Source organism: Microcaecilia unicolor, chromosome 3, assembly GCF_901765095.1.
Source record: "Microcaecilia unicolor chromosome 3, aMicUni1.1, whole genome shotgun sequence".
NCBI classification, from domain to species: domain Eukaryota; kingdom Metazoa; phylum Chordata; class Amphibia; order Gymnophiona; family Siphonopidae; genus Microcaecilia; species Microcaecilia unicolor.
The window spans coordinates 356162509-356174334 of record NC_044033.1 but is presented as its reverse complement, the minus strand read 5'-3'; positions in this window follow the sequence as shown (position 1 = coordinate 356174334).

The following is an 11826-nucleotide window of genomic DNA, read 5'->3' as shown; positions in this document are numbered from 1 at the left end:
CGTTAGCCTCGCATGACACAGGAAGTCGCTTAACATTCTTGAAGCAACGGGGCTGTTTGCTCTTTCCAATGACGAGTGGTTCCAACTTCTCACTCCCATCCATATTGCAGCAAAGGAGGATCGTCAGTCGGTCCTTTGATGTTTTACTTCCTGTAGTTTTGGCTTGTTTGAATGCAAGTGTTCCATCAGGAATCGCTCGCCAGTAGAGACCGTTTTCGTCAGCATTGAAAATGTCACGAGGTGCAAACTTTTCAAGATGGTAGGAAGAACTTAAACAACCCAATTTTCAGCACCAAAGTCATCAGCGTCTTGCTTTTCACCATGTTGTTTCTTGAATTTTATGTTGTTCCTCTCCTTCCATCTTTCCAACCATCCAAAAGTGGCTTTGAATTCAGTTAGTCCAAGACTTTCAGCTAGCTGATTAGCTTTCTCCATAAGCAGTGGACCGCTGACAGGAAACTGTCTGCTCCTGACTTGAGAAAACCATCGAAGAAGAGCAACTTCTACCTCCTCAGCTTTTCCCGCCCGTTTTCGTTTCCGGTGTGGATTTGAATTGTTTTGCCAATCTTCCAGAAGCTGGTCTTTCTGCTTCAAGATACGTGAAATTTGACTGGGATTGACACCATATTCTTTAGCAATAGATGCTTGACTTTGTTTGTTTTCTAATTTTTTAAGAACTTCTATTTGTTCAGCCAGTGTTAAACTCTTACAGTTGCACGATGACGACAACTCCAGTGTACACTCTAACAACATTCTTTTGCTTCTTCTGCCTGTGGCAGTTAACCAACGAGATTTCAAATTTACTGCCCCTTTGTCACGCGCCAATCGGCTTCCATATTCCGCACGTGTGCTTATGCGGAGTCTTTCCTGCAGAGGAGCGGTCTTAAACCATGCATATAAGTGAAACTTGCTCTTATCAGTGGTGCACTAAACCGAAGTTTGTCCCCATAGAAATTGATGGCATAAAAAACAGGACCGAAGTACGGCATGCAGTTAAACAGAGCATACGCTTATCCGACATGCACTTAAATGGAGTGCACTGTATATATCAAGGTGCATCTCCCACCATGGTGCAACCTGTAAAGCTTCCAGCTGAGTTATAGCAACCAGATGCCCCACACATATCCCATAGATGTGCACAGTGTTGTTAGGTATGCTTCACTGGCCGGGCTATTGGGGGTCAGCATGTCTTGTGAATTAACACATGGGCTAGGCAACAATGTTGCTTCATACAGGTCATATGGCTAATGTTACAATTGCATTTATTCATAAACTTTTGCAGTCACTTGTCAAATAGTGGTCATAGACACTTTGCACTCAGAAAACACCTGCCCATAATTCCCTTAAACATTTAGCAGCTGCTTTGTAAAATGACAGGCATAGATGTGCAACACTAAACATTTTCATCTGCTGCCAATTTCAGAAACTTCAACATACAAATTATCAACGTTTACAGACCTCCCACCTAGATATTTGTCTAGAGCATATGTAAATGTACAGCTTGCAATTTTACACTTTCTGCCAGTACCTGCATAGGGAGGTTTGTAATGACTCCACAACAGCAGCTCATGTCCTGCAAGACATAACTCTCCTCTGAGGAGGTGAACATGAAGAATCTGAAGGTAGCAGAAAGCACAGAGCACATGGATCTCAGCTGTGATGTGATGGGCATCATGTGGACACTCATTTTCCTGCAAACAATGAGTGAGTGGTTGGCCCACGTGACACTACCTATGGGGCCTGACTCAACTCAGCAACCACCAGCCACAATCCATCACCTATCCATCCCATGGCTGCATGGCAGCAGCAGGGAAGCCAGACCACTTCCATGGTGGCGCAGGGCTTGTGCCAAGGATTCCTGGGGGTATCCATGTCACATAGGTGGCAAGGAAAAGCACACTGTCACAGAGACAGGTACCCAACATCCCCCTTGGTATTCCCACCATTTTCTCAAGCTACCAAGATGGCAAGCATACTGACAGAGGACTCTTCTAGTGCCTCAGACAGTCCTGAGAGCTCTGGACAGAGTGATGGACAGGCTGAATGGCCATGTTTCACCCCAGGGGATGGTGAAGGGCTCAGGTGATGGTGGAAGGATCTTGTTGCGCATACAGGGGTGAGGGTAGGTGTGGCACAGTAGGAGAGGAATGGTCTTGTACTTGTTACACACTGTACTAAGTACAAATTACCATTACAGAAAAGCTCTGTGTATGAGGTTATCCCTTGGTGTATATGCATGGCATAGGTTTGTGGGTGCTGCTGCCTGTTCGTCCTCCCCAGGTCTCTGTCATGGGGCTCCTGAGAGTGCCTCCTGTCCCTCAGGAAGTGTGATTCTTTGCCTTAGTGTGAGATTCTGCAGGATGCAGCAGGTGAGGAAAACCTTGCATACTTTTCTGGTTTGTAGAGACGATCCCATCCAGACCTGTCCAAGTACCTGAAGTGTGTCTTTAGCAATTCAAATGCTCTTTTTACGATGACCCTGGTGTTCTGGTGTGCCTCATGCAGGATAGTCTCTACAGCCCAGAGGTTCAGCAATTCTCATGGTTTGATTATTCCATCACCAACACCCACAGTGATCATGTGAAATAACACAGACACTGACAACAAAAAAGACAGAAATCTCACACACCACCGCTCTTGCACACACATGCAGGCACAGACACAGTCTGAAGTTGGGTTTGGAGTGTGAGATAGGCTGGACAGACCCTGGCACAAGATGGAACAGGGTCAGGGAGGAATCTGGAGGGGGTTACAGATGGTTATGGGACAGAGTGAATGGGGAGGGGCAGTGGGGACAGACAAGGCAGTGGGCTGTTAGTAGGTTGGGGGAGGGGAGTTGGGCAGTTTGGGTATGAGAAGAGTCACAGATGACAGACCTAGGTGAACAGAAGCAAATATCAGGCTCCCAGACTCTCAGCTCTGCTGCAGTCAGTACCAATGCAAGCAGTCACAAAGACAAGCTTCAGTGGCACTTATTTGTGATTTTAATGTAATCTAAGTCCTGATGTAGATCTTGTGTTGGATGTAGTCAGTGTAGAGAATGTCAAGGGGACAAAGTTTGTCCCCGTCCTGCCCCATCCCCATGGGTTCTGTCTCTGTCCCCACCCCATCCCCTCAGGTTCTATCTCTGTCCCCATACCATCCCCACAGGCTCTGTCTCTGTCCCCACCCTGTCCCGTGGGTTCTATCCCTGTCCTTGCCCCATCCCCATGAGCTCTGTCCTCATCTGCAGAAGCCTTGAACACTTATGATCCTATATAATAATTTGCACCATGAACGTTCCATGAAGTTGCCTGGGCCCGTGCCTCCATTCTGATTGGCTGTGCCTGGGACTGAAGCCTCGGATGACGTCATCCAGAGAGCCCAAGCAACAGCAGTGTGGGCCTGGCCCCAGGCAGCTTCATCGAACGTTCATCTTGCACTCCCAACGTTCCAATGTCTCTGGCTGCGTTCGTAACATTGGAACGTTGAAGGAGCAGTTTCAGCCCTTTGCCACGCCCCCAGAGGTCGCCGCCTCTCACCCCTCCACCCCCCCCCCGAGTGCCACCGGTCCCCCCCTCCACCCCCCGAGGTCGCCGCGGCCACTGCTCCCCCTCCACCCCTCCCCGAGGTCGCCGCCGCTCCCCCCTTCGTCCGACGTCAGCTGCCATTTCTGGCCACTGCTGCTTCTCCTGTTGAGCAGCAGCGGCCAGTACAAAAACAAAAAAAGTAACTTAAACCTGAAAAAATGCCTTTAAACAGGAAGCGGGGCACCGCAGGCAGCCATCGGCTGTCAGCTCTGCAGCCGGCTCTCACCTCTCACGTCGCTGTGCTCCTCTGGGGTTCTACTCCAGGGGCAGTGACGTGAGAGGTGAGAGGAGGAGCGGATGCAGAGCTGACAGCCAATGGCTGCCTGCGGTGCCCCGCTTCCTTTTTAAAAGCATTTTTGCAGGTCTAATTTGTTTTTTTTGTTTTTGTACCGGCCGCTGCTGCTCGACAGGAGAAGCAGCAGTGTCCGGAAATGGCAGCTGAGCTGACGTCGGACGGAGGGGGGGAGCGGTGGCGACCTCAGAGGGGGTGGAGGGGGAGCAGTGGCTGCGGTGACCTCGGGGGGGGGGGTGGAGGGGGGAGCAGTGGCTGCGGTGACCTCGGGGGGGGGGGTGGAGGGGAGGAGCGGTGGCACCCTGGGGGGGGTGGAGGGGTGAGCGGCTGCGACCTCAGGGGGGCGTGGCGGCGAGGGCTGCAGGGGCGGGGCCTGAGACCACGGAGGGGGAGGGGGTCTGGAGGCCAGAGGGGAGGGGTCCTGAGACCAGAGGGGAGGGGTCCAGAGACCTGAGAGGGGGAAGGGGAGGAGGGGGGAGGGGTCCTGAGACCAGAGACGGAGGGCGAAGGGGGGAGGGGGTCCAGAGAGGGAGGGGTAGGGGGGTCCTGAGACCACAGAGAGGGAGGGGGGAGGTATCTCTGTCACACACACACTCTCTCACACACACTCTCTCTCTCTCACAGTCAGTGTCTCTCTCACTCTCATACACTGTCTACCACACACTCTATGTCTCACACTGTATCACATTCACTCTCTTTGTGTCACACAGTCACTCTCAAACATTCTCTCGATCTCATACACTCTCGCTCTCACAGAGAGTCTGTGTATTGCACACATACTCTCTCACACTCTGTCTCACACACACACTCTCTCTCACACACACTGTATCTGTGTGAAACACATTCTCTCACACTGTGGCTCACTTACGCACTCGCACACACTCATTCTCACACACACACTCTCTCACAGACACACTCACACCCACACTCACTCTCTCTTTGTCACACACACTCACACATTCACTCTCTCTCTCTCACACACAGTCACTCTCATACACACTCCGAGGAAAATCTTGCTAGCGCCCATTTCATTTGTGTCAGAAACGGGCCTTTTTTACTAGTTTTATAATAAAACGCACCTCCAACGTTCTGAAGCTGACTGCATGGCTGTCTGGCTGAGGCAATCATATGCTACTCTGCTGTAAGGCTACTGAACGTCACGTGGTTCCGGGAACGTCAGCCGCAGCACTGACCAACCGCACGAGGCCTGCCCCTGCCACCCTCGCCGCAACACCACGCCCCCCCAGGTCGCCACCACCAGGCGTGCAGGCTCGGCCCTTCTCTCTCTGTTAGCTCTGGTCCCGCCCTCATTTCCTCTTTCCACAATGAGGGCGGGACCAGAGCTAACACAGAGAGAAGGACCGAGGTTGCACGTCTTTAAACGCTGCTTTCCAGTGAAGATGATTTTTAAAACTTGGAGTGAGTGCAGCTGGAACTGGGAGGGACGACGACCCTAGAACTGGGAGGGAGAGAGACCCTGAAACTCAGAGGGAGGGAGGGGGGGAGGGAGCGGGGAGGGGTGGGAGGGGCAGGGCGACCCTGGAACTCGGAGGGAGGAAGGGAGGGGTGACCCTGCAACTCGGAGGGAGGAAGGGGGGTGACCTTGCAACTCGGATGGAGGAAGGGGGGGCAACCCTGGAACTTGGAGGGAGGAGGGGGCAACCCTGGAACTCAGAGTGAGGAAGGGGGGGTGACCCTGCAACGGAGGGACGACCCTGGAACTCGGAGGGAGGGAGGAGGGGTGACCCTGGCACTCGGACGGAGGAATGGGGGCGACCTTGGAACTCAGAGGGCGGGAGGAAGGGGGCTACCCTGCAACTTGGAGGGGGGGCGAACCTGCAACTTGGAGGGAGGGAGAGGGCAACCCTGGAACTCAGAGGGAGGGGGATGACCCTGTAACTCGGAGGGGGGGGGGGGACGACCCTGGAACTCGGAAGGAGAGAGGGGACAACCCTGGAACTCGGAGGGAGGGAGGGGATGACCCTGGAACTCGGAGGGAGGGAGGGGGGCCCATGACACACACTCTCATTCTCACATACACACACTCTCTCTCTCATAGACACACTCGCACCCAGTCTCACTCTCTCTCTGTCACACACACACACACACACACACACACACACACACACACACACACACACACTCGCACATTCACTCTCTCTCTCTCACACAGTCAGTCTCACACACACTCTCTCAAACATACACATTCCGAGGACAACCTTGCTAGCGCCGGTTTCATTTGTGTCAGAAATGGGCCTGTTTTACTAGTGATTTTATATTTAAATCTTTTTTATTAAAGTATAAAAAGGAACAATATGCTGTGCAACTGTTTATAAATCACAAACGGAAAACAATAATAACAACAAGCAACTATAGTAACCCTTTCCCTCCCACCCTCTACCTTTCCAATAGCTGACTTCTACTACCCCAAGGAATCCTAATCCACCCTGTTAAAATGTCCAGTGGTACAAAATACAACTTGTTCTGTATGCCCTAGCAGGAGAGAAATAAGCCCTATGAAGCACTGTTATAATATTTTAATCTGTGGATTAATAATAAGTCATCAACAATCTCATGATTCAGTCGAGCTGTCCTGTCTTTCACAGTCTTTCCTGCAATAGAAAATGTCTTCTTAGAAGATGTACTGGTAGCAGGAATGTACAGCATCCCCCATGTAAATTTTGCTAGTTGTGGCCAGCATGTTTTCTTTTTTTTTTTTTTTTTTAAATCAAAATATCGTTGTCTGCATCACTCAAACATAAATAACAGTCCAATTCATTAACAAGCTTCAAAGTTCCCATGGGCTCTTTCTCCATCCCTGCCCCGTCCCCAGCCCATCCTTTGCGGGATCTGTCTCCGCCCTGTCCTTGCAGGCTCTGTCCCTGTCCCCATCCCCACGGTTACTTCGGGTCCCTGTCCCCGTGTCATTTAGAATAGATGTCAATGATGCCGCCCTGCCCATGACACATCCCCACACCGCCCCTGTACTGCCTTATATTTGCCACAAAAATGTCTGTGTGCCAGAATTGGGGTATTTAAATAGTGCTTGTAAAATGACCATCATAGTGTCTTATGATGCCCAAAAGATTGTGCTCTTTGAACTTTTCCAACTTCAAGTTTTCCTTGCGTATATAAAGAAATCTCCAGTGACTGGTGGGGGGGAACTGGAGGTTCCTATTGTGATCTAGGTGGGATCTTTTTGGGCCTTAATGATTTTTGAGCTCCAATAGTGATATGGTTACAGAAGGCAGTTTTTTTTTTAATCTAATGTATTTTTTTTCCTTGATTGAATGCTCCTCTTTTGTTTCTTGGTACTCTCCCTCTTATTTTTGTTTTTTTTTTGAGGACATGGTTAATATTGAGTAGTTTCACTCTGATTTCTGTTTGTTATATGGAAGCTTTTTCTTAATGTTTATTTCTGTAATATATCCCATCTGCTATTTCAAATGTTGATTTAGATGTAAATTTAAATTTTTGAAATTGATAGTAATAATAATAATGATAAAAATTCTGCTGTGAAACCTACTGACTGCACGTACCATACAGCTTTCTTAATAGTTGCTTTGTGTGCTGCTGTGAGGTAGTCTATAAGACTATAATAGCCACTTTTCCTTAAGAAAACTCCCTCACAGCCAGGGTTGCCAGGTGGAAAATTTTTTCCCAGCCCAATCGAGCCCAAAAAACAGCCCAAAACCCGCCCAAACACAAACCCCGCCCCTGACACCCCCACCCCCGCGTCATCACCCCGCCCCCGCCGTCATCAACCCCGCCCCCGCCGTCACCGGCCCCGCCTCCCACGTCACCGGCCCCGCCTCCCCGTCATCGGCCCCGCCTCCCCGTCATCGGCCCCGCCTCCCACGTCACTAACCCCGCCCAAAACGTCATTAACCCCACCCAAAAACGTCACTAACCCCGCCCCCCCGCGGCCGAAAAAACTGCCCTAAAGGCCAAAAACAGCCCAAAAAACCGCAACCCGCCGCGGGCAAAAATTTCCCGCGGCGGGTCGCGGAAAACCGCCCAATTGGGCGGTAAAACCGCCCACCTGGCAACACTGCTCACAGCCTCAGGGCCTCCTTAAACCCCGTAGCCCAGCCCATGAGGGAAGTGACATGGAGGGGTGGAGCCAAGAGGGCATGACCCAGGAAGTATAAAAGACCAGGCCAGAGAGGTTAGGGAGGCCCAGAGAGAGAAACAGTCTGCAGATGCCTCTACCCTGAACATGAGAAACTGCAACCACTATATTCAGGAAGGCCAAGTTCAACTTGTAACCTGGAAGAATTTGTGTTTTGGCCTGGCCAGCTGTAAGCCAGCCTTGTGTGCCTGCTAGAAACTGTGCTGGTATCTCTGGATCCAGGAACCAGGCCAGTAAGAACTGGTGCCGAGAGAAAGACATTTATGTATGCTGTGGCCCAGCAGGAGCAGGCCACCAGAGGATACGGTTATATTGTAACAGGGGGTTTAGGTTTAGAAAAAAAATAAATTTGATACTTACCTGGGGGCTGTTGGGGGTTGCAGAGGGCAGCACAACGTTTTTCTGTCTCCTGGGGGTGTTTGCGCTTGCCCCCGGGAGTGAAGAGATGTTCGGGCCCAGGAAGGGGCCGGGAAGAGTGAGGGGAGCGCTGCCGGAGGCTCCCGATGGAGTTTGGCCTCGTTTGGGCCGGCGGCAGTGGCAGCAAGCCAGCGCTGCTTGGGGCAGGCAGCGCCATGATTTTTGGCTTCCGGGGACGAGTGAGTTCCCGGGGCCGAAGAGGGGAAGTGGCGCCGTTGTTCCGGGGCGCTGGTTGGTTGGGGCCGTTTTGTGGGGCCGGCGCAGAGGCGGGGCGTCGAGGGAGCGTCCCAGGCGTGTGTTGTGGGAGCCGAGAAGAGGCGGCCGAAGAAGAGGACGTCGGGGCAAGAGTGCATGAGGCGGCGCGCCTCATGCACACATCGCGAGCGCGCGTTTTTCCGTTTAGGCCGAAGCCGGGGCCTAAATTTTGGGCCCGGCTTCGGAGTTTTTTTATTTTTGCCTCCGTCTTTGCGGGAAGACAGCGAGGACCGGAACTGAAGGCAGGGGTCGTCTGAGGGGAAAATCCCGGTCAAGGTAAGGGGTCTTTTGACCCGAAATTTTAATGTATTTATTTTTAAAATGTGTAAATTTGGTTTTTTATTTTTAAAAAATCAGGGATTTCTTTAATTTAAATTCTGTTTTTGGATTTGGGGTTAGGGAATTTTTTAGGATTTTTGTAGTATTTTAGTTTTTCAATTTTTGTATTTTAAATAGGAGTTTTTGATAGGAGTGGGTTTTATAGGGTTAGGAAAGGGTTAATTTTTTTAATTCGACAGGGTAGGTCCGGGAGGGAAGTTTGAAATTTTTGGGATAGTTTTTAATTGGATTTGGGAATTTTAGAGGGGTCTGGGATACTTTGTTTGAAGGCGGACGTCAGAATTTGGGATTTTTAAAATTGGAAAACAGGGATGGATAGGGAATGGGGAGTTTAATTTTTGGGTGAAGTTTGGAGTGATTTGAGAAAATTTTAAGGTGATTTTGGTTAATTAATATGATTTTCCATTAAAGTCTATGGGGTTTTATTTTTTAAAATGGAGCTGTAGCAGCGCTGGGCAACATTCCGCAGGTCAGCTCAGCCAGCTTGGAATGTTTAAAAGGGATAGTGATTGGCTGAGCTGGTCTCGGAATGGCAAGCCAGCGCTGGTCTCCCTGGAAACGGTGGTTGAGGCAGTTGGTCAGAAGGTGTTGGTCAGTCAAGGAGAGAGGTGTGTGGTGTGTGAGGGGAGAGAGTGGAAGGTGTTTGAAGGGTAAAAGTGTAGGAATTTGAGAAATTTTGAAGAAAAAAATAATTAGAGAATAGTGTATTATTGAGGGGGTTATAGTGGTTTAGTGGGGAAGTTTGGTTAAAATTTATTAAGTTTAGGAAATAGGATTAATAGTAATTGGGTTTGTAAGGGGTGCAGGGTGTGAGTTATATAAGGGGGTGTTTGGGAATATAGTAAGGGTGTAATAGTTAAGGAATTTTTGGAATTTAAAATAGTTTTTTTTAGGAGTTAAGTGTTAAATTACTGAAGTGGTTAGAAAATATATAGAAGTATGAATGGAATGTAAAGTGTTATAAATTATTGTGAAAGAGTAGTGAAAGTGCCTAAGACCGGCCAACACTATTACACTAGTGTTAGTTAGGGAAAGAAAAAATAGTTAGACAAGGAGAAGACTTGAGAGATAGGGACAAACTATACTTATTTTAATTTTAATAATCAGAGAAACCACAGTGTAAAACCTTCCTAGCAGGCAGAATTTCTGCCGTTACCCAGAGCAGACAGGGTTTTCTCTCCATTTATTTTGGTTTTGAGGGGAGGTTTAGGAGGAAGACCAGCTGTGCATTTAAGAAAATCTACAAGGGCCCCGGCGCAAGAAAGATTTCACCGGCACGCTTGGAATCAAAGGAATTGATACACCGACAGCTAAGTGACTGAGATACTGGGACTGAGTATCAAGGGGAAAGTGGGGGTTACTTACCTTAAAAGGGAAAAAAAAGGGAAAGAGAGAAGAGAAAAAAAATCCAAATCAAATACTTACCTGTTCCTGAAGGGGGGGAAAAAAAGGTGACATTTCCTGCAAAACATAAAGGGGGACACAAAGTATCAAATTCCGGAGAAACATCTTTTGGGAGAGTACAAAGGATTGTTAACAAGGGAAAGATTTAGTGAAAACAAAAACATTATACTTATCTGATGTCTGTTCTGGTTCTGCTGTAATAATACCTGGAAAGAGAAAAGAAGCGAGTTTATATTTCTTTTTAAAAGAAAAGGGTTATTTATGTACATAAATTGTGGGACATGGTATAATTGTGTAAGTTGTCTTTAATTTACTTTAAAGTTGAATTTAAAATAAATACCTAGTTATTGCATTGAAAAGAACTCTGTGGCTGATTGAGTTGTGTGGGAGCCCAAAAGGGAGAATCCTAAATTTAGTTTCATTTTCCTCTTCCATTCTTAGAGAGTGGAAGACGAGGATAGTGATTCTAACACATTTTCCGGTAACTTATAGTGTGCTCGCATCCAGGCCCGATTACAAACACCTGATTTTGGGGTGAGCACACAATTACAGCTGAGGTGCCGGAAGTGCCGGTTAGAATATATACAGAAATAGTATACATGTTGAATCCTCCTTCACTGTGAAGTGAATAGGAGGCCTTTCCCAGATACCTTTAATAAATATTGTTTGTTTTCACTGCAAACTTGCTGAGTGTGTGTGGCTTGTCTTACCTGGCCCCACAGCCAGCCCTCTCTCACGGTACCACAGCTGCCAACTAATACCTGTTGCTATGGGATAGTGGCACCCTGTTATTAAACTGTAAAATCCATCCCTTTTAAGCTGTGACATCTAATGGTTTTGATATATTATCACAGGGTTTCATTTCACTATTTGGATACTGCTCCATTCAAGCGGCCCCTTTCTCTCCTTCAGGTCAGAGAGACACATACATACATTTTGGAAAGAATTCTATGAACTGTGCATTTCTTTCTTGTCCATTTTCTCATCCTGTGTTACTCTGCTTTAACACTATCTATACTTATTTTTGGGAATCATCAATAATTTTTCCTTTATGTAGTGCCTCCAGGGATATCCTGAGCTCCTTAGTGAGAGATGTGGCTACATTAATATCACTAGTGATGACAAAGTTTTCATGCTTTTCTTACATAGCCTGAGAAGATAAATTGTGGTCTTTTTCTTGGGCAACTGTTTGACCAGTTTTCTGAATGAGAGGATCTCCTGCTTCCTGACCTGAGCTCTTAGCCCCTCCTCTCTTTGGCTTCCCTTGTATGTGTGGCACCATCTCATCCCTACCTCAGGGAAAAGATTGTCTTGAGCTGCCCCTGCTGCCTGTGTGAACAGCTGCATTAATCTGAACAAAACTGGATAAGTGTGATGCACTTCAGTGAACAGAGTCCTGAAAATATGGCCTTTTTATT